This window comes from Tamandua tetradactyla, chromosome 2 (assembly GCF_023851605.1).
Source record: "Tamandua tetradactyla isolate mTamTet1 chromosome 2, mTamTet1.pri, whole genome shotgun sequence".
Lineage (NCBI taxonomy): Eukaryota > Metazoa > Chordata > Mammalia > Pilosa > Myrmecophagidae > Tamandua > Tamandua tetradactyla.
In genome coordinates this window covers 74,467,641-74,491,100 of record NC_135328.1, presented here as the reverse complement: position 1 = coordinate 74,491,100, position 23,460 = coordinate 74,467,641, and the positions used below count along the sequence as shown (strand labels likewise).

The following is a 23,460-nucleotide window of genomic DNA, read 5'->3' as shown; positions in this document are numbered from 1 at the left end:
ACCCTATGAGGGGTATTATTTCCTCCTTTTGTGGATTATGATCTGGAGGCTCAACGACATGATATACTTTGCCTAAGATCACACATGTGGAAAGCGGTCGAGCTAGAGTTGGAACTGAGGCCATTCTATACGAAGTCCACTGGACTCCAAATTTTGTTGAATGAAAGAATGAATGAGCATACTCTCTTTCTGAATTGTAATCTTTACTTCCATCTGAGCTTAAATTTTAGATATTGGCTAAGGCAAGAATCATTCAGAACTTTATTTTTAGGGAGGAATTATTTACATCACATACTTGTGGTAGATTGGGCACCCTGTAAAACATGTATAGGACTGTGTCTATTAACTTCATTTTGAGTCAGGGTACCTGACCTTATTTAGTTGATAGTTGGATCAGTAATACCTGGGCAGAGGATGAATCGATCATGTAGACTAGATATTCCTATTTGGCTGAGCCACACACTGTGGGCAGGCCTCAGTCATGAGCCATGGGGAGAAATCTAGAAGGATAAGTACAAGATCAGAGGACACTTTCCACCTGGCTGTAATGAGAGGGCCAAGCTGGAGAAAGGTAATTGGAATCAAGAAGTTCTAACTGTGGGATTTGCTGACAGGAAAGGAGGCTGGTAGCATGTGGAGGGGTTTAAACTTGGGAATTACGTGACTGAATTTGTGTAAAAACAACAAAAACAATGATACCAATACTAATAACTTTCTATTTGCTAGGCCATAGATTAAGCACTTTACATATATTATCCCATCTCAATTCATTTAATAGATTTTATCATTAATATTTTCCTGATGAGAACATTGAGTCTTAGAAATGAGCTAACTTGCTAATGACCTGATAATTAGCAAAGTAGGAGTTTGAATTTAGGTCATTTTCCTCTAATTCTGTGTTCTCAACCACCGCCATTTCAGATCAATGGATCTGTCATAGAAAGTATAGATTAGACAAGGACAGGATGGGCAGGGGCTGGATGCAGCATCAAAACCTGTTTCATATTCGAGTGAGAATATGAGGGTCTGAATTCAGGATGTTGCAGCAAGAACAGGAGGAAGGTACTGGTAGGAGATATGGTGAAGAAGAGGTGTACATTGCATTAGTGGCTCCCAGATCTCAATGAAGATCAGATTCTGCAGAGAAATTTTGTGTGTTTATTTTCAGGTGCAGATTCCTTCTGGATCAGAATGTCTGAGGTGGGGCTCTGTGTCTTTACAAGGCACCCTAGGTCGGTCATTCTAAAGCTCTGCCAGACTCAAGAACTGCAGCTCTCTTGGCCTTGATTTATCTGTTTGGTTTGAGGCATGAGGGATAGGGAGGATTTTAGGATATCTAGGTTTCTGAATTTCAAGCTGGGCGATTTGTGGATACAAATTCCTAGCTAAGCTAGGAAATACCATTAGTTTGAAAGGCATGATGCTGAGTTCAGTTGTGATGGTGGGATGGTGCAGGCCTGCAGGTTCTGGGATATCAGAGGCTGAAGCTTGGAGTAGAAGTCAAGGCTGCAGATTTAGATATGGAATTCATTGGTATATGGGGGAGGTAATTTCCTATATTTTACATGGAATTTACAAAATGCCCAAACCTTCAATTTTCTCTCTCATAAAATAACCATAGTACATCTTAAGCACATTCCCTTTCTGACCCTTGACTGGGTTTATTGCCTTTTTTTTTTTTTTTACCTTTTATTTTGAAATACTCTCAAACTTGTAGGACAATTACAGAAATAATTTAAATCTCATACAGAGAACTCCAACATTATCATCCCCCCATATATCCAGATCCACCAATGTTAACATTTTGCCATATTTGCCATATCATTCTATTTATCCATCCATCTATCTGTCCATCTCTATTTCTATCAATCCATTTTCTGAAAACTGAGTACAGGTTGTACACATCATGCTCCTTGATCACTTAGTACAGTTATGCACATTTCCTAAGAATAGGGATATTTACTTAATATCATAGTTATCAAGGTAAAAAATTTAACATTGATAAAAAGATTACAGTCTGTATTTCAATTTTTATATGTCTCACTAATATCCTTTTGAGCTTTTTCTCCTCTCTTGTTAGTTCCCATTCAGGATCATGTATTGCAACTGTTTGTCATTGTCTATTTAGTTAAACTTTTTTTTAATTGTGGGAAAATATATACAACATAAATTTTCCCATGTCAACCACTCCCTAGTACACCATTCAGTGGCAATAGTCACATTCACAATATTATGATATCCTCACTACCTTCCTTTACTAAAACTTTCCCATCTCCCCACAGGGAAACCCTACAGCCATTATGTGTTAACATCCCATTCCCCCTGTCTCCTCCACCTGGCAACCTGTACCATACTTTCTGTTTCTATTAGCTTGCATTTTCTCTGACAGTTTCTTCGTAGTTATCACGGGGCTCAAGTTGAACATCTCACATCTTTAAGAATTTTATTTGCTTTGTGTTTTAGTTCCTGTGGCTGTTCAAGCAAATACCATGCAATGGGTTGCCTTAAACAATGGGAACTTGTTAGCTCATGGTTTTGAGGCTAGGAAGAGTCCAAATCAAAGTATCATCAAAGCGATGCTTTATTCCCGAAGGCAGACATACTGGGGCAGGCTGCTGGTGATTCTTGGTCCTGGGCTCCTCCATCACATGGCAATGACCCTGGCAGACTCTCCTTGCCTCTCCCATCTCTTCCAGGTTCTGTTGATCCTCACAGCTAATTGCTTCCCTTGACTTTCTCTCTATCTATCTGAATTTCATTCTGCTTACAAAGGACTCCAGTAACGGGAGTAAGGCCTATACTGATGTGGGCCACACCTTGACTGAAGTGACCTCATCAAAAGGTCCTACTTACAATGGGTTCACACCCACAGGAATGGATTAAGTTTAAACACAATTTTTTCTGGGGTACGTAGCTCCAACCACCACACTTCAATACCAACTTGACTTCAGTAGTGTACACAAATTATGTTCCTATACCTTTCTATCCCCCAACTTTATGTAGTTCTTGTCACAATTACATGTTTATACATTATGAGTCCCAAGCCACTGATTTATCTTTGCATTTAATGCATTTGCCTTTTAGATCCTATAAGAAGCGAAAAGTGGAGTTACAAACCAAAAATACAGTATGCTGGCATTCATATTTACCCATATCATTATCCTTACTGGAGATCTTTATTTCTTCGTGTGGCTTCCATGTATTGTCTATTATACTTTCCTTTCAACTTGCAGAACTCAATTTCGGCATATTTTGTAGGGCCAATCTAGTGATGACAACTCCTTCAGCTTCTGTTTGTCTTGGAATGTCTTAATCTCTTCCTCACTTTGAAAGACTTATTTAGCAATTTCTTTTACTGACGTTTTCCACATTTCTGTGTTCTGTACCACACTTAGGTATACGTTGTGTACACATTTAGGATTTTTGTCATATATCTGTATATTTTTTATTAACATAAATGTTTTTCTTAGTTTTCTCTTCTTTTTAAAGTAAATATACTTATGTATAAAATCAACTTTTTCACTAATTATTAATTAAAAACCAACATCATTTGCCTGAAGTAGAAGATACTCATAAAAAGAAATACAACGAACGAAATAACGTTACTCAATTCTTGCCAGATACAGTTGCCTGTAAAGACTCCCAGCTTAAGGCTTGCTTTCCCTGATGATAAAGTAGACTAGTGGTGTTATAGAGGTGGTAAAATCTTTTAAATAACAGTAGGGACTATTAACTTGCTGTGATTGGAAAACCAAAAGAGAATGTTAAGGAGCATTCTGTCACTATCTGAATTTGTCATACTCCATGCTATCTGAAATCACTGGTGTATCACAAGGGGTCTGTTTTCCCCTGGTGCTGGCCTGGGAAAAGAGTCCTCTCAGATCTGACATCCTGAGCTATACTTTCAGGAGAGAGGCCCAAGGTTTCCCTGGGGAGAAGAGAAAAACCTAATTTTCATTTGATTTCTGAGATTATGGAAGATCATAAGAAGTCAATGTTGCAATATTTTATTTTACCTGATACAAAGATCAAGAAACACTTATCATTCTCTCCATGTGATATTTTTAACTTTTTAGAATCATTTGCTCTGTTATCTACCCAAGAAAATGTGCACATACAAAATTTTCACACAAGTTCAGAAAGTCCATGGGCCCTAGGCCAAGAGCCAGCATTCTGTATATTTTGCATGTGTCTCTCTATAGTTAGTTCACTGTGCAACTCAATTCCATGCAAACTGCAATTGAGTGCAAAACCTGGTGTATTGAATATGTCTATCAATGAGCAAGAATGATGTGAACTTAAATGCACGGAAAAATTGCCTTCCTTCAATATCTCTTTTAAATAAACACAAGCTATGCTGATACTGCCTTTCAGGAGGCTTTGGAAGATGAGGTCAGGCTTTATAAAAGGAAAATCAGCCAAGCCTATAAAGTCATCCTTGTGAACTTTGAAATGTACCTAGTAAATTGTCCCTAAACAAGCAGACTCTCAGGCCTGGGTGGAGTTCACATGGGTTCCTTAGATAAAATAAACAAAAGTGACTTGCGAATTTGGATTGCCTTTGTCTGAACTGGAGTGTCTGGATGGGTCAGCAAGAGCAGCTACCACCCATCTGCTGGTCAGAGCAAAGCCGAAGCCAAACAGGCCCTTGTTTCTCAAAGTGCCAACTGAGCACAGACATCACAAGACTGTAATTTATGATGGCCCATTAGTCCTTAATAAACAGCCCCACATATTTTCTCAGACAAATGTCTTCCTTTAAAAGGCATAGGATAAATAGCAAGATGAAGTTGATCACTTTAATCTCTAATTTCAAATGTTATTAAAAATACTCCACAGTAAGTCCAAGATGTTAAATATGCAATATGACCCAGAATAGTTTTAGGAACAAATTTTAATGGGGCTATGAAATTAAGAGAATTATAAACCGTCTTAAACTTTCTTTTTCTTTAAACTTGGTATTAGATTCAACCAATGGTTAAGTTCAAATATCTATAAATGGTTAAATTCAAATATATTACTTTCAAACATAGCAAGGGATGTTTGAATTTAAAGTACTTGGTCAAAATAGTTTTGAAGAGGAGATCTTGAATGGTGATATTCATCTAATAATTCTTTACATAAAAAATGTTAGAAAAACCACTAGAAGAACCTTATAAAAGGTTAGATGTTCATTATCTCTGAGTGTAGTCACTTGTTTTGTATTAAGAGCCCCCCAGATATTTTCCTTTACTTTTTTTGTTTACTCATGGTGTGGCAAAAGACATCTACAAACTGATTAAATGTCCCACATGCATGCTGTTGGTGTTTTTCAAGGAGTAAAGATGAAATTGTTAACCTCACTGGATTGTGAGCATAAATTTAGCTCTGGAAGGAGTTTAGATTTAAATTTTTAATGATACTGTGAAAGCTGTATTAGTACCAACAAGTGAAATCTAAAAATTTCATTTTTTATCTTTGAAAATTGTTTTGCTCCAGCGCAAGTCATGGTGCAATGGTTTCAGCCCAGAATCAGTTTGATTACAATTCAATTATAATGTTGCCTTTCCTGGTGGCATGTGAAAATGTGAACTTTCCCCCTTAGCTTCTTAATCTATGAAGTAAGGTCGCAGATGCATACATTTGCTTTATTATTAATACTGGAGATGCTCATTTGATGAACTTCGTGAAGTGCAGTAGAACATTCTTGGTGAACAAATGAGGAATATTGTTTAAATTAAGCAAGGTTATCTTTCCCTGGGTTACAGGAAAGAAAATTCATTATTCCTTAGGTAACCATGTTACCATGTGTAGTCTAGCAGGGACTGAAATTTAAGACTCCAGAGTATTAGAAAATGAAGTTAGACACTAAGGTCTTTTAAGGAAACTTGAAACTGCTGGCATCAATGCTCACAGGCTATATATGTGTATGTGTGTGTGTGTGTGTGTGTGTGTGTGTGTGTGTGTGTGCCTGTGTACTAGTTAAAGGAGTGTTTATTTTATTACTGATTTTATTCTTAAGAATTAAACTGTGCGGGCAGGCCATGGTGGCTCGCCTGCCATGCCAGAGGACCCGGGTTCAATTCCCGGTGCCTTCCCATGTAAAAAAAAAAAGAATTAAACTGTGATGTTTGCCCACATGTTTTGAGTTGGCAAGCAGTGATAAATAATTCCCAATAAATAATCCCCTTACAGTAACAGTTGAACATAAATCTCACTAACATTCCATTTGGCTTTTTAGAAATTCTGTTGGCTCAAGGCAATAATTAAGCTGTTTTAATCTCAGAGTACTGTTTCTGAGTGTGCTTCTAGAACTACCTACTGAAAACCACCTGAGCTCCTGTCTGAAGTATAGATCTCTGGGCCACATGACTTTCTTATTGTCCAGAATTCCTGGATGGTTCCCTGGTAACTGAAATTTTAATAAAGGCTCCTGATGATTCTGATGCACCAGAGGTCAGGAAGTATTGCCTCTGGGAACTCAAGTAATTTCTCTTCTTCAAGGAAGTAACAGTGCAATGTGTTTCCATTTCTCACAGCTCTGGAGCACAGACAGTGGGCCTTTTAGGTGAATCAGTAGAACTGAGCTGAAAACATTATCAGGGCAAGCCTCCACAATCCCCCTCCTCTTCCTTATCATCACCATCTTTATAGCTGTTGCCCTTTTTCTGAGCATTTACCATCTGCCAGGCACTGTGCTAATTGCTTTAAGATATGATGTAATTTAATCCTCACAACTGGTTTTATAATTGTCCCCTTCCAGTAAAGGAAATGGGGCTCCAGTGCATACAGCTGGTACAGAAAAGGGAAAAATAGAAACCTTACATAGTCATGATAACTTAAAGTAGTGATTGGGTGGAAGAAAGGGAGAAATGACTTTTATTGGGCATTTTCACCCAGCCAGACATTTTATTTGTTTGGTTATATTTACTGCTCTTAACAAGCCATGGTGGATCTATTTCTATCTTTAATCATAGATGTCAAAACTGAGGCTTAGCAAGTTAAGTACCCATCCAAAGTTCCAGCTAATAATGGAATGGCTCAGATAGAACTCATCTCTTTTGTTTCCTCTCCACCAGACCCAGCTCTAGGCACAGAGTTAGACTGCATGAGTTCAAATCTCTGTTCTGCCTTATGATTTTGGGCAACTTGCTCAATGTCTCTGTGCCTCAGTTTCTTTATTTGGAAAATAGAGATTATAATAGTATGGATGTGAGGATTAAATAGCTGTATATTTGTGATACAAATCACTTAGACCAGTGCTTGATATAAAGCTAGTGCTCTGCAAGTATTAAGTATAACAATGATCATTCAGTTTAAAGGGGGGAGAGTAGATGACAAGGTGGAAAATGATTAATTTTGGAATAAATGGAGAGAGAATTAGTTGTTTATATATTTTTCACACATTCAGGTTGGAAGGAATAAGCTATACCCATGTCTTGATAATCAAGATGCTGGTAACCAGGATTAGAAAAACCTGCAGACAGTGGAGGGTAACTGTCACCACGTTCAGGAAAAACAGGGGGAAAGGAGCCCATTGCACTGGGCTTTGAGCTATTCTTTATTAAAAGAAGGATATCCAGGGCGCTCTATTGCTTCTAGTTTAAAAGCCAACAAAATCATGATCATCACTGGGAAAATTTTGAAAACAAGGTAAATACATTACCTTTCCTTTGTACAATGATATGAAGCTTGTGTTTATACCTATGTCTGGTTCTGGCTCTGCAAGCTTCCAACAGGGTAATTTGGGTAAAGACAGGATCTGAAAGGAAAGTGAAAAAAGGATCCTTATCTCAGTTCTCTTCAATCTGCAAACATGATAGGGGAGAAGGCAGAGAGGAAATCATAAAAGCAATGGATTCTGTGGACACAGAATTATTCACCAACTCCCAGGGCACATGCCAAAAGTAGCCTGAGTTGATGATTGGGTACCAAAAAGGGAAGAATTACTTTACACATTGGAAAGTAAACCATGAGGCTAATCAAATCTGAAAGTGATAAAGTATAAACAGCTTTGAAAAACTGTTAACTTTCATAAAGGCATTTTTGAGGGTCCCTTATGAGCTAGGCCTAGACTGGGAAAGGTGTTGAGGAAGCAAAATCAAACAATCCTGTCGCCATTCTAATGAGTGTGAAATAGTATGTCATTGTGGTTTTGATTTGCATTTCCTTAATTGCAAACGATATTGAGCATCTTTTTCTGTGCTTATTGCTCATTTGTGTATTTCTTTGGAGAAATGTCTATTTTAAGTTTGTTGACCATTGGTTGATAGGTTGTTTGTCCTTTGTTGCTGAGTTGTAGGATTTCTTTGTATGTTTTGTATATTAAGTCCTTTTAGATAGAAAAAATGATACAGTCCCAGCTCAGAACTAGAGCTGTACATAAACAAGGTATACTACAAGTGTAATAAATGCAAAAAAAAAAAAGCCATATAACTAAGAAGGTACACAACCTAGATCCAAGAAGTAAGCGATAACCTAATATAAGCTAGCATGGTGATGGGACATATTAGGATTCCAAAAGGCTTCCCCAAAAAAGGTGAAATCTGACTTGAGTTTTGAGACATAATTGGATTTCACTACATTGACAGGAGATACATGCAGGGAATTCAAATCAGAGGGAAGACTATATGAAAGACAGACAATGCGGTGCATTTGGGAAAACTGTACAATTTTATTGTTGTAGAACTAAAAGTCCTGGGAAATATTAGGTGATGAGTCTGGAGAGTGAGGTGATAGTTATCATTAATTCTTTCATGTATTCAATAGAACTTGTTTAATTACTTGTGCCAAGTACTGCATAAGCATAAAGATGAAAGACATTAGATACTCACTATTCATTCATTCACTTATGAATGTATGACTACCTTCCAGGAAAGCAGACCTGATCCCTATCTTCATGGAGGTTACAACTTAGAGTGGAAACAAACGCCCATTATAATATAATATGGGAGATGCTATGGAAGGGGTTCTCAAATGCATGCTCTACATGCCTATGAGAGTGACTACAACTTAAACCTGATCTTGTTATTTATTCCCTGATAAAAATCTCCCCATGACCCCCAGTTGTACCTTCAAGTTAAAAGCGAAGATCCAGAGCATGATCTCACAAGGCCCTTCATTATCTGGGTGTGACCATTTCTCCAGCCTCATCTTGTCTCTCACCAGGGCCCCTGCTCTGTTTTCTGGCAGCCCGTCGCTGGTCACACTGAACTATCTGGAGATGTTAAAATGCCCTGCCTTATTTCAGGACTCAGAGCTTTAGTGGTGTTTCAGTTGTCACTCTCTCTGCCCTTTTTCACCCGGCTGTCTCCAGCTTACCCCGTCCGATGATCAGATTGAGACATCACTTTTCCAGGATGATTACCCTGGTAACTCCCTCAACCCCCTCTACTTTTTCTGGATTAAGTGCCTTTGCTTTCTGGTTCTCTTAACTTTCTGCATTTATTTTCTTTGGCTGCTGGAGTCGCAGGGTTTGTGGTCAGTACAATGTAGAGAGCTGACTCAGGCTTCTACTTCTCTGGGCTTATATGGTCACATACAGTCTTGTCCTCCATCCTCAATTAAGACTATCAGGAAGATTCCATCCTTTAACCCAGCCTATTCTTAATCTCTCTGCTAAATTTTCTGTCTATGGACATGCCCAATTAGGTCAGAATGACAGTAATTCATCTAGGCACAGAGTTAGACTGCATAAGTTCAAATCTCTGTTCTGAAGGTTGGCATGAGATAGCCAACCTCCTGCCTGTGCTGATTGAGTTGACTTATCCTAACTAGTCTCCTTCCCTGTCACGTGGAGAACATCTGCAAAGGTAGGTGGAAAGTCAGGGATTTGGGAGTGGGGAATAGCAAATGATCTGGGAAGACATTCATATGAGAGTGTAAGGACTTCAAGTCACCAATTCAGGCCACGTTAGAAGAAAGAGAAAGAGGAGACAGAAGCAACCGGGCTACAATTAAACTTCTAGAGGAAAGTTGGTTATTCTAATATCCACTTTACTTTAAAGTACTGATAACTTTCTCAGATTTACTATGATCAACAAAATCAAAGAAAAATAACTATTCACAAAGTCCAAACCACCTCCTTGTACTACAGGCTCCTGATTTCTCTCTTTATATATAGCCTTGAAAAACAACAGCAGATCCTATTCTATATGTGAGCCACAGTCCTAAAACGGGACTCATTTACATTTCTAAAAAAAAAAGATCTTTTCTTTTAATGACAAAGGCTCCCTGCTGAGCCTGTTATTTGTGTGAGGAAAATCAGGTAGGAAGCAGTAGTGATAAAGATTTATTAGACTGCGTGTTTGTGCCGTTTGCAGCTTTCTTCCGATCTAAAGGCAATTCTCTCTTCAGCCTGGTTGCGATTTTTTTTTTACTGTGGCTTGATATAACAAGCAGACTGTGTCTTTCATTGTTTTAGTCATGCAGTTTCTTTGTGGTTTCCTTTAGAGAGAGATGAATGTGAGTCGGATATAGTTCAAAGTCGTGTTGTAAAGCAAGAAAATCTCTTTCCATGTACTTGTGTAATGTATTGGAATCCTTCTAGGCAAACTTGGAAGGTCACAAAATCCACTTTGATATTATTAAGTGAAAAAAGTGACATGCAAAACAGTATATAAAATGTGGGACATTTTGTATAAAAAGAGAGGAGTGTAATATGTACTCCTATATGGCTGTATTTGCAACTTAAAAAAATACAGGAAGGCTATATAAGAAGTTATTAAAAGTGGTTATCAACAGGGCTTAGGGTCAAGAGATGGGCAGGACTTGGGTGTAGGTGTTATTTTTTTATCACCTTGATTTCTGAAACGAGATATGTATCTCCTTTTCAAAAACACGATAAAATAAAGGCAGAAGGACAAAGTCCATCTGGTATTGCAACATATGTCAGGGGTGTGTTTCAGGATACGTGAACTCTGTCCCACAAAATAGGATGTTTCTGTTGCTCTCAGGAAAGCTTCCATGATTTGAGTGCCAATTCAGTGTCAATTAAATCAGGTGCTGTCTCCCATTTAACAGGTAATACTGTTCATGTTTTTAGACAAGAAAACCAAGTTTTGGAAAGATTAAAACTGACCAATTAAGGTCAGAGAAAAGTGTCAGAGTCTGTAACAGGCATTGTCTGACTTCAGACCCAGTGTATTTTCCTCTTTATTGTACTCACCACACCCCCAGTACTGCAGATGTCTCATTATGTCCAGGGACCGAAGTACACTTCATTCAATAAATATTTATTGAAGGTTTATCATGTATTGAAGGTTTATCTTGTGGTGCAAGAAAAATAAGATTAAAGGAAGACAGGCAAGGAAATAAGGATCCAAATAGTAGGCAAGAAGTACTTTTGATAGAATTAAGCTCAGTGAGGGTGGCAGTACAAAAAATGGCATTTTACTGAACTGGGGAAGTTTATGGCAATTTTCCCAGAGATGAGTGTTAGAGGATAAGGGGTTTTAGAGGAAAGGGGGTAAAGGGTACCAGGCAGAAGGAACTTTGTACAAAAGCACAAAGTTTTCAAAGAGCAACTGCAAATTCTGGAGGAAAATGAATAGTTGGGCATGTCTAGAGAATAGGATAGTGAAGAGGGTTTTCAGTTATTTGGACTTAACCTCTAGAAGGCAAAACCGTGAAGGATTTTAACTAGAATATGAAAGATTAAATCTAGAGTTTAGAAAAAGCACTCTAACAGAATAGGAGACTATGAATTGAAGGAAAGTCAGGTTTGACACTGTGATGTGGGGGACTGGTTGGGAAATGGTTATAATACCATAATTTATTGTTTGTGTATATATATATATATATATATATGTATGTATTTTGTATATGTATTTTTTTAAATCTGAAATTGGGATGAGGTGTCATAACTAACTGATGGCATCTCGTATTTGATTAAATACAATGGTTCAGGAAAGAAATGTTGAAAGAAATGTTGATTAAATACAATGGTTCAGGGCCTGGCCCAGTGCCCTGGCAGTAAATAATGGACTATGGTTTATAGTACAATTATAAAGTTATAAAAATGTTCTTTCATGAATTGTAACAAACACATCACACTAATGCAAGATGTTACCAATAGGGTAACTCTGTATTTTATGCATGAATTTTCTGTAAACTTATAACTTCTCTGAGAAAACAGTACAATTAAGTGGGACAAAGAAAAATCTTTGCATGATATTTAGATTCTGATATAGGATTTTTTATAAAGTAGAGGAAAGAAGTATGCAGAATACTGCATATAGTATGCTACCAGTGGTGGAAAACAAGGTGTGTGTGTGTCTGATATTGTTGGGCAGGTGGGGGATATAGAATAAAATACAGATTTTCTTATAGATGAATAAACTATCTCTAGAATGATACACAAGAAACAGATAACATTCCTTGTTTCCAGGGAGGGGTATTGGTTGGCTTAGGGAAAACAGTGATAGGGACATACTTCATTACATTCTATTTTATATATTTTGTATTTTGAACAATGTATTAGCCACTCAAAATATGTAAAACAAAATTTGAAAAGAGGGGATATTTGACAAGAATAATGGAAAGTTTGGTAACAGATTGGTTATGAGTTAAAGGGGAGAGTTTTATGGCTCTTGCTCTGTAAGAGTCCTCTAGCATTACTTATTTATTTTGAGAAGCTATTAAAAGTTTATTCTAATGAATAGTACTACAATGAATTGCATGTTATTGGGTAAATTTTTCTGCTTAGAACACTGTTTTCTCTTTTTTAAGATTATTTTAAATTGTGAAATATGACATACACACGCACACACAAAACCAAATACATTTCCAAGTGCATTTTAACAAGTAGTTATAGAACAAAGCTTAAAGTTTGGTGCAGGTTACAGTTCCATGAGTTTTCATTTTTTCTTCTAGTGCCTACAAGACACTGGACCAACAGAAATATCAATATAATAATTCAGCAGTCATACCCATTTGTTAAATCTTATCTTTGTTATATTCCTCCTTCTCTTTAAATAACATATACATAAAAGCAATAAATTTCAAAGTACATCACAACAATTATTTGTAGAACAGATTTCAGAGTTTAATATGGGTTACAATTTCACAATTTTAGATTTTTATTTCTAGCTGCTCTAAGGTACTGGAGACTAAAAGAAATATCAATATAATGATTCACCACTCATACTTATTTGTTAAACCCCACCTTCTCTATATAATTCCACCATCTCCTTTTGATCCTTCTCCCACTCTTTAGGGGTATTTGGACTATAATACAGAATAGGGGAATGGAACTAGTTGATGTTCTGGAGAGGCTGGCCCCTCTAGGTTTCAGGACTTATCTGGTCTAGGGACCCATGTGGAGGTTGTAGGGTTCTGGAGAGTTTCCCTAGTGCATGGAACCCTTGTGGAATCTTATATAATGCTCTAAGTATTCTTTAGGATTGATGGAATGGTTTTGGTTGGGGTTTGGTAAGTTATGATAGATAGCAATGTCTAACTGAAGTTTGCATAAGAGTAACCTCCAGAGTAGCCTCTCAACTCTATTTGAACTCTCTCAGCCACTGACACCTTAATTGTTACACCTCTTTTCCCCCTTTTGGTCAGAATGGCATTGTTGATCTCACATTGCCAGGGCCAGACTCATCCCTTGGAGTCATCTCCCATACCACCAGGGAGACTTTCATCCCCAGTTTTCCAAGTAGATTTTAATGAATAGTTACAGAACAGATTTTAAAGTTTGCTGTGGGTTACAGTTCCATTATTTTTCATTTTTTCTTCTAGCTGCTCCAAGACACTGGAGACCAAAAGAAATATCAATATAATGATTCAGTAATCCATTTGTTAAATCCTATCTTCTGTGTTATACTTCTCCTTCTCTTTTTCCTTCTTTTTTTTGTGATAAATGACATATATACAAAAACTCTAGCTTTAATGTTAACAACTTTTTTTGAGCTGAGACTTGCATACTAGAAATTTAGCCATTTTAAGTGTACAAACCAATGATTTTTAGTAAATTTACTGAGTTATGTAACTATCACCACACCACAGTTTTGGAACATTTTCATTACCCAAATATAATTCTTTATGCTCAATTAGTTAATTCTCATTCCCACTCCCAGCCCCTAGCAACCACTGGTCTACGTTCAATTTCTACATATTTGTCTTTTCTGGACATATCATATAAGTGGAATCGTAGAATATGTGTTTGGTTTCTTTCCCTTTGTATAAGGAATTTTAGGTTTATACATGTTATAGCATGTATCGGTATTCCATTCCTTTTCTTTTTTTTGAAGATATAACAGCAATTTATTCAATACACGATCCTGGAACGGATCTAATAATGGAGAAGCCTAGATTCAAAAGACATTATTGGGGTATGTGAAGAACTGGAATATAATCTGTAAGCTTTAAATCAAGTTTAAATTTCTTGAACTTGAAAACTCTATTTAAAGTATATAGGTTAATATCCTGGTTCTTAGGAAACGTACAGGGAAATATTATGTGTTCAAGGAAGATGACATATATAATCTACTCTCAAAGACTTACCATATAGATAAATAGACACATGGACAGATAAAAATAGATTGATACAGTGTTGGATATATGGATAAATAGAATGATATCACAAATAATCATATTGTTAAAACAGGTTTATCTGGTTATCTTAGGGGAATATGCTGGTGTTCTCCATATGGGCTTTTCATTATTTTCGCCATTTTGGGGGGTTATTATTGTTTTTTTTTAATCTTAATATTTATTTATTTAGTGAAGAGAAGTTATAGGTTTATGAAAATATTATGTCAATATTAGAGTATTCCCATATTCCCCTATTGCTGACACTTTGTATTAGGGTGGGGCCTTCAATACACCTGATGAGAGAAAATTAAAATTGTGCTATTAACTATAATCCACAGTTTATATTAGGTATATATTTTTCCATATACATTTGCTACTAGCCCCTTGTATTAGTGAGGTTCATTTGTTATAATTCATTAAAGAGCATTTTAATACTTGGACTATTAACCATACTCCGTCACTTACAAAAGGGACCACTGCTATACAGTCTGGATGGTGTGAAACTGTATGTTCCCCAGTAAACATCATATTCTTAAAGCTAATCCATTCTCGTGGGTGTACACCTATTGTGGGTGGGGTGGTCTTTTTCCTTTTCAATAAAATTTTATTGAGATACATTCACACACCATGCAGGAGTTCCAAAGTACCCTATCAGTGGCTCGCATTCTATCACATAGTTGTGCATTCATCACCACAGTTGATTTTAGAACGTTTCCATTATTCCAGGAAATATAAAAATAAAAACATAAAAGGAGAAAAACCCAAGCACCCTATATTCCTTATCACCCCCATCATTTGATCCCTAGAATTGGTCTGGTACATTTGTTACTGTTGATGAAAGAATATTAAGATATTACTGTTAACTATATAGTCTGTGGTTTGCAATTGGTGCTTTTATCCCCCACATTTCTATCATTAATACCTTGTGACAGATTTGAAAGTTTGTTCCAGTTCATGGAAGGAATTTTTTATATTTGTGCTGTTAATCACATTCATCCACCACAAGATTTAATGAGTCAGGCAGTCACATATTTTAACCTCTGGTTTACCTGCAGGTGACATATGTGACTCTAAACGTTCCCTATCACCCACACAAACACACAATTCAGCACCATTAATTATACTCACAATAATGTGTTAATATATCTCTACCCATTTGTAATAATTAAATTCAACCTATTTAAAAAGATGAAAAAAAAAAACCAAAGAATAAACTTAACCTATTGAAAAATCCTGCACAACTTAAGCAAACTCTCCCCATTTTTTATGCTTATTCTATCTCCTGGTAATCTTTATATTAGATTCTATGCACTTGGGTTTAAATTTAGTGAGATCAAACAATATCTGTCCTTTTGTGTCTCATTTATTTAATTAAACATAATGCCCTCAAGATTCATCCATGCTGTTTCATGCTTTGGACTTCATTGCTTCTTACTGCTGAATAATATTTCATCATACGCATACACCGCATTTTGTTTATCCAATCATCAGTTGATGGACACTCATGGTTTCCATCCTTTGGCAGCTGTATATAATGCCTATATGAATACAGTCTGCAAATGTCTGTTTGCATCCCAGCTTTCGGTTCTTCTGGGTATATAATGAATAGCTATATTGTTTCATGGTAGGGCAACTCTACACTTAGCTTTCTGAGGGAACACCAAACTCCCTGCCATCACAGCTGCATAATTTTCCATTCCCACCAGCTGGCATGGCCCATGACCAGGTGCACCAGGAAGCCCAGTGACATGCACAGGGAGCAGACAGACAAGAAGATGATGGGACACTCAGGATAGTGGAAGCTCTCCATGTGGATGAGGAAAGTGACCACCATGATGGAGGTGGAGATGAAGCACAGCACAGACCACAGGCTGATCCAGAAGGTGGCAAACAGGTGCTCATCAGGGCTGAAGGATGGCTGGTAGCAGGCATTGTGCAGTTAGACCCCTGGCCCATCTGCACCTTATTGTACGGTGGGTACAATTCCTTCAGGATGGGTATGAACGATTCATGGCTCATGGCACTTGCACATCAAAGAGCCCTTGAGGACCCACTTGATCCTGGAGGTCATCATCCCTGGTACCTGGGAGCATGGGCTTGGCCTGGAAGGACCTGGGGGCCACAGTGGGGGCCTCACTGCAGTTATAATCTATGCACAAGAACTAGGCATTGCACCCCAGCCCTGGGAGGTTATCACACACATGCACTTGGGCCAGGCGAAGCCGTACGCATGCATCAGCGTGAGCAGCTGACATTGGTGCCCTCGCATACCAAGTGGCAAGGTGGCACAGCTTGTGGTAGTCTGGCAGGCAGATAGGCATCATAAAAATGGAATGGCTAATGGCTTTACTAATCAACTCGATATGCCCGAACTTCATTTTATCCAGGGAACTTAGTTTTCAGAGCCTGTTTCTACAGAACAGGATGTACATGGAGCACAGGAAGAAGCACAGGAAGAAGCGCGGGTCCAGAGAGCAGTGGATATCCACCAGCCACCAGGACTGGTCCACGCTAGACCCGACTTGTCCTGTTTATAGTGGTTGAATTGGTTGTGCACGTGCTTCAGGTTGTAGTTGATGTCCAGCGCATGGGCACTGTGGATTCCTGGCACATCGGAGCCTTGGAGGTGGAGGCTGCCCAGCCTGCCAACTGCACCAAGAGCAGCAGGAGCGATGTGGGCAGTGCTGACTGCTCAGGCTGAGCCATCGCCCACTCTCCCTTTGCCTCCTACAACCTGTGAGGGGACAAGGCTTTCCTTGCACCTACTTGTGTAAATGGCACCCAGGCTGGCAACCTGTTAGTTTATTTTGCTTTTTAAGAAAGTTGTCCGAAGATAAGCTGCTTCAGGAAGGTGCAGTTCCTACTGGCAGCACTCAGCAACTTGCCCGACAGGAAGGATTAGGGCCCAATTCCAGGGAAGGGACTCTCCGCAAGTCCTGTCCAGAGGGACAAATGCAGCCAGTTTAAAGCCCTGGGTCCTCCATACCTGAGACATTCCACTCACTCAAAATGTGACTCAGAGCCTGCCAGGGTCAGGAAAGTTGGCTCACAGTTTGGGTCCCTTGGCGGGGGCACATGGCAACATGTGGGGGCATCTCAGAGGAGGGAGCCACCCAAATGTGGTTGACATAGGCCGGTCACTCGTCTGCTCTTCCTCTATCCCCCCACTCTCCCACCCCCCAGCATGATCCAGGCAGGGTAGAGAGTGGCAGGCCTTGTGTTCCGCCCGGATCTGGCTGAAAGGCCAGCGCTCCGGGCAGAACCTGAAGACAGGAAGGGGTGCAGTGGCCCAGGGATCCTGCCACCTTAAGTCACAGGAACAGTCAGGCCAGCATGCTGAGTATCTGCCGCGTCTGGTGCGCCCACCGCTCACCTGCTGGGGTGCAGGAAGCTCCGCACTCCTCGGCCCCTGCCCAGCACCCTCGCACGCTTTTGCTCACTTCCACTTAGGACCAGCGAGCAGCCACAGCCGCGCCGGCGCACTGGCCGCCTTCACCGCGCTGGGGCCTCCAACGCCCGGCTGGAGGCGCAGCCCTCTCCATTCCTTTTTATGGCTGAATAATATTTCCTTGACTGCATAAACCACCTTCTGTTTATCTTTTCATCAGCTGATGGGTATTTGGGTTGCTTCCACTTTTTGACTGTCATGAAAGAAGCTGCTATGAACATTCACGCTCAAGTCAGTGTGGAAATGTTTCTTTTTTTCATTTCTCTTGGGTAGACTTCCAGGAGTGGAATTGTTATGTCGTATGACAAATTTATATTTAACTTTCAAAGAAAATGTCAAACTCTTTTCCACGGTGGTTATACTGTTTTACATTCCCACCAACAATGTATTAGGGTTCTCGTTTCTCTGCATCCTCGCCTGCACTTGTTATTGTCTGTCTTTTAGATTATAGTAATCCTAATGGGTGTGAAGTGGTATCTTCTTTTGGTTTTAATTTGCATTCCTCCAATATAGCATTTTTTCATGTGCTTATTAGCCATTCTTTTATCTTCTTTGGTGAAATGTCTTTTCAAATATTTTCCATTTAAAAATTGGGTTTTTCTTATTACTGAGTTGTAAGGGTTTTTGTATCCTCTAACTTTCATTTGACTGAGAATAATAGTTCACCAGAGACTCATTTCTCTCTCTATTCCTGAAAAAAATTTTAAATTCCTATGCCTTTTAGAAAGAAGTTTCAGAAGTCTCCCCAAATAATTTTTCAGAGTATTTCCATGAGAACACAGGGATGAATAATGAAAACTAATCACAACTTTCTCTCTTTACTTGCTGACTCAACCAAGAGGTACAATATAACTCTTTAATTTGGTTTCATTTTTGTGTTACTTTTAATCTCATAATTATCTTCTTAACCATATTCATAGACATAGTGAAAGGAAAAATGCTGAAATTGGGAGCCATGACAACTGGCTACAGAAGTAGCAGTCATTAATAAGCTAACTACAAAGGCTGTGTTGATACTAAGTTTTGTCTCAGTTTTGTATCCTAAGTTTAACTGACCTAAATACCAGCTCTAACGGTATTCTTGTGGAAGATTAGAAAACAATGTAGAAACAAATAGGAATGGTATAACAGTGACCCAGAAAAATGTATTGTAATGCATTGTGGTAAAATAATCACAGACAAATGACTTTTAGTTTTTCAATTCTCCTTGCTGAATACTTTTTCTTTCGTTTTTCCTTATAAAGTGATTACCCAATTGTATCACAAAACCTCTATCCCTAATCTTCTTTGACACATGCACACAAGTACACACACACTCAAGACATCTAGATTCTAAATGGATAGAGTGCAAGTTAATCTAAGCAGAGAAAACAAAGAGGAGAGGCCTACAGTAGGAAAAGACGCATTGTCTCAGGTTTCAAGAAAATTTTTCTTTTCTTTTCCAAAAAAAAAGAGGAATTAGAATGTAAGTGGCCTAGGTTGGCAGATGGGTTTAAGAAGCAGGAAAAGGGAGTCCTGTTCTTGGTTCTGCCATGCTCTGTCTGCGGCACGTTTCTTAGATACTGTTAGAAGGTTAGTTGGCTCCATAGGCTGTAAGTGGCCACTTGTGGCGGTAATTCAGTCTTCAAACACATTTGATTTGAAGTCCATAGAGTTCTCTCTCTCTCTCTCTTTTTTTTTTAACCAAAACTTAAAATATGAGAGATTTTAAAAATAAAAACCCAACAAAAATGGGGCGATCTGGCCATATTGGGCTCAAGTTTTCATATGGGAACAATTTGATAGCTCTGAGTGATGGGTGCTTCTTTTGGATGGGACATTTTGTTCTTACTTTGATATAAACAACTACATTTCCTGTTTCATGTATTTAAAATTATCAATATTTAGTACTGAAAATTATCTAGGTTGCTAAAACTGGAATTCCCCCTACCTGGCCTGTTTGCTCATTTCATTACCTGTGTTACCTCTGTCAGATATTTGAGTTTATAATTGTAGAATTTCCTAAGGCTGCCAGAACGATATACCACAAACTTGGTGGCTTTGAAACAATAGACATTTTTTTTTCTCTTAGAGTTCTGGAGGCAGGGAATCTGAAGTCATGGTGTCTGGGCCTTCAGAAGCTCTAGGAGAGATTCTATTTCTTGCTTCTTCCAGCTTCTGGTATCTCCAGGCATTTCTTGGCTTGTGGCCATATCGCTCCAAACTGCCTGTGTCTTCATATGGCCTCCTTTTCTTTTCTCTATGTCTCTCCTCCTTGTGCCTCTTATGAGGACACTTATCATTGGGTTTAAGGCCCACCTGGGTAATCTGGGATGACTTCATCTCGAGATCCTTAACTTAATTATATATTCAAAAACCTTTTCTCCAAGTAAGGTCACGTTCTCAGATTCTGGGTAGGACATGGCTATGCCTCCAGCAGATTGGGTAGTCGGAGCTGGTGTCATCCAGCAAACAAAAATGGGGTTAAGCTAGTAGGTAGCAATTTTGCCTGAAATCTTACTGTACTGAGGGAATCAAACAGCTGTAAACCCTGGAATACCCACCTTTCACCAAGTTGAATTAGGAATGACTTAGTATCTGTGATTCATCAATCCCACCTTGACTTTAATGTACTGGTGTAATTGCTTATGTGACCTTGGCCATGCTTACCTTAACTGGATATGCTGTTAACCATTTGCTTACTGCTTTCATTTGCCTAAAACCATGAGAATTATTTAGAGTGCCACAAATATGAACATTTTAATAACCTTAGCTCTAAGACTCTCTGCTAAATGTGAGGATGGTGCAGAAAGTAGGAAAGGAGATGTAAACTAGGGAGGATATAAGAATAGTTGGATACAGAGCTAGGTCTAGCTACCGTGGAGCAGGCAACTGTGCCAAGTCTCACAGGCATCAGAAAGCCAGTCCTCTCAGAAAGCTCCCAGATCTCTAAGCTTATAGGAACATGGACTGTTAGGGTAGAAGGGACCTCTGAGATAGTCCCAGCCCATGCCTGGGGCTTCAGCTGGAACAGACATAATGAGAAATTGAGGCAGATTCAATAGCCAAGAGTACATACAGACCGCACACAGTCCTTTTAAAATCTAGAAACTGTAGTAGTGACTATGTATAGATTCCTTTCAACATATTGGTGTTTTCCTCCTGGAGACTTGTTTGCGTGCGTGTGTGTGTGTGTGACAGAAAGGGTTATATAGAAAAATATACCCAGTACCCCAAATACCCCTTAACCTTAATTGGGTGAGTGTATTGGTATCCCTAGACGCTTGTAGCTGGCAGAGTTTAGTGTTCCCCTGCTGAGATGTGGTCAGGATTTTCTTTGTTGGAGCCTGGTAACCAGGACACCAAGAAGCCCAGCCAGGAGGCTGATCAGAGGCAAACCGAAACAACTTTGCTTAGCTTTGGGCTGCTGCTGGGAGCTGTGCGCGACCTACCAGAGAGAAGCGCCTGACATTCTTGTAAGCTGACATCAAGCTGAGAAGCTGCTGCCCTCTGCTGAGTCAACAGCAAAAGTCTCACATATTTCAAGAGCTGCTGCCCGATCAGAAGATGGTGGCGCCTGGTCTCGGAAATCTTTCTAAACCTCAGCATTCGGAAGCCTTCAAAGGGCTCTTTCCAAAGAGAGAATCCATAGATGATTAAACCATATAAGAAACATAGAACCAAGAATAACAAAAAGATAAACTCCACATTTTCTTTTAAAGCAATTTTTGACTGTAGACGAACAACCCCATGAATTTTACTCATTTAAAAAATATTGTATATTCCAAGCCCTTGATCTTGAGGGTTGCTCTTGTGAAGCTTATATGTAATGAAGATGCTTAGTCTACCTATATGTATGCCTAAGAGTCATCTCTAGAAGATCTCTTTCATTGCTCAGATGTGGTCTCTCTCTCTCTCTAAGCCCGATACTGCAAGTGAAAACGTTGCTCTACCCACTATGTGGAACATGACATCTAGGGAAGAAAGTCTCCTTGACAGTGTGGGAAATGACCCCCAAGGATGATTCTGGCCCTGCCACTGTGAGATTAACAATGCAATCCTGACTAAAAGGGGGGGAAATAAGTGTTACTAATAAAGTATCAGTGGCTGAGAGAGTTCAGACAACATCAAGTGGCTACTCTGGAGGTCACTCTTAAGCAAGCTTCAGTTAGACATTGCTGATATTGTAACTTGCCAAACCCAAAACAAAGCCATTCCTGACAATCTTAAAGAATATGCAGGGCATTATATAAGATTCCACAAAGTTTTCACGCACTAGAGTAACTTTCCAGAAACCTACAACTTCCAGATATGTCCCTGGACCAGATAAGTTCTGAAATGCAGAGGGAGGGGTCAGCTTTTCCAGAACATCAACTAGTTCCATCCCCCTATCCCATATTATCAGCAGCCCTTTCCAACATGAAAAAGTTAGAATGACCATAGCCAAATATCCTTAAGGTGTAAGAGAAAGATTAAAGGTGATGGCGGAGTTATATAGAGAAGTTCAGGTTTAACAAATGAGTAGGAGTTCTGGATCATTATTTTGATATTTCTTTTAGTTTCTAGTACATAGAGCAGCTAGAAATAAAAACCTAAAATTGTGGAATTGTAACCCATACCAAATTCTGTAATCTATTCTACTACTAATTGTAGCAATGTACTTTGAAATTTATTGCTTTTTGGTATGTATGTTATTTTTCATAAAAAAGAAAAAAGAAAAGGAAGACTATAATATAGAAGATAGGATTTAATAAATAAATATGACTGCTGAATCAATATATTGATATTTCTTTTGGTCTTCAATGTCTTGAAGGAGCTAGTAGAAAAAATGAAAAATTGTGGAACTGTAACCCAAACTGAATTTTAAAATCTATTGTATAAATACTTGTAAAATCTACTTGGAAATTCATTACTTTTTTGCATATATGCTATTTTTCACAATAAAGAACATTAGATAAACAAAAAATATATTGTAAAAAAAATTTAAAAATTGTAATCTTTTGTTTTTATGCTGAGGCAAGCGGGCATACTGATGCACTAGCCTGTACATTGTTTTTTGTTTGTTTGTTTATTTTGGATATTGAAATCAAGATGTGCTGGAATGACATTGACATGTCCAATGACAGTCTTCGGCACTTAGCCAGCCTATCCATAAATTCAGTTGCTGTTATGGTGTGCATTTTACGTGTAAATATTCATATGCACAAATTTATGGTAAAAATGAAGTATAGAATTTCTCTTCTCATCTTACTGGACAAGATTGTATTGCTGTTTAGTCATTTCTTTCAGTTTCTCTCTATTGAGCAGGACTCAGTGGGGAAATATCATGCATGGGTCCAGAAGTGAATTATTTGCTTAGTGCAGAATAAAACTGCCACACAGAGCTACTTCCATGGCACCACCTTCGTATGGCATTACTGTATCATGGAGTCCATAAATAGGATTGAAATTGTAAAAGATTAACTGGATTTTACTTGGCAAGCTCAGGCATCTGGATGGCATGCTATAAAATGGTT

General features: G+C 38.6%; 1 protein-coding gene and 1 long non-coding RNA gene across 2 annotated transcripts in view; both read left to right on the top strand.

Annotated features, from left to right (window-relative positions):
* LOC143656430 (uncharacterized) overlaps positions 1-23,460 on the top strand; it is an 88,215-nt gene that overhangs the window by 14,602 nt on the left and 50,153 nt on the right. The window lies entirely within an intron of this gene.
* LOC143673480 (uncharacterized) overlaps positions 9,115-23,460 on the top strand; it is a 29,280-nt gene continuing 14,934 nt past the window's right edge. The window contains exon 1 of the long non-coding RNA XR_013170390.1: positions 9,115-9,791. This is a non-coding gene — a long non-coding RNA (uncharacterized LOC143673480). The remainder of the gene's footprint in view (positions 9,792-23,460) is intronic.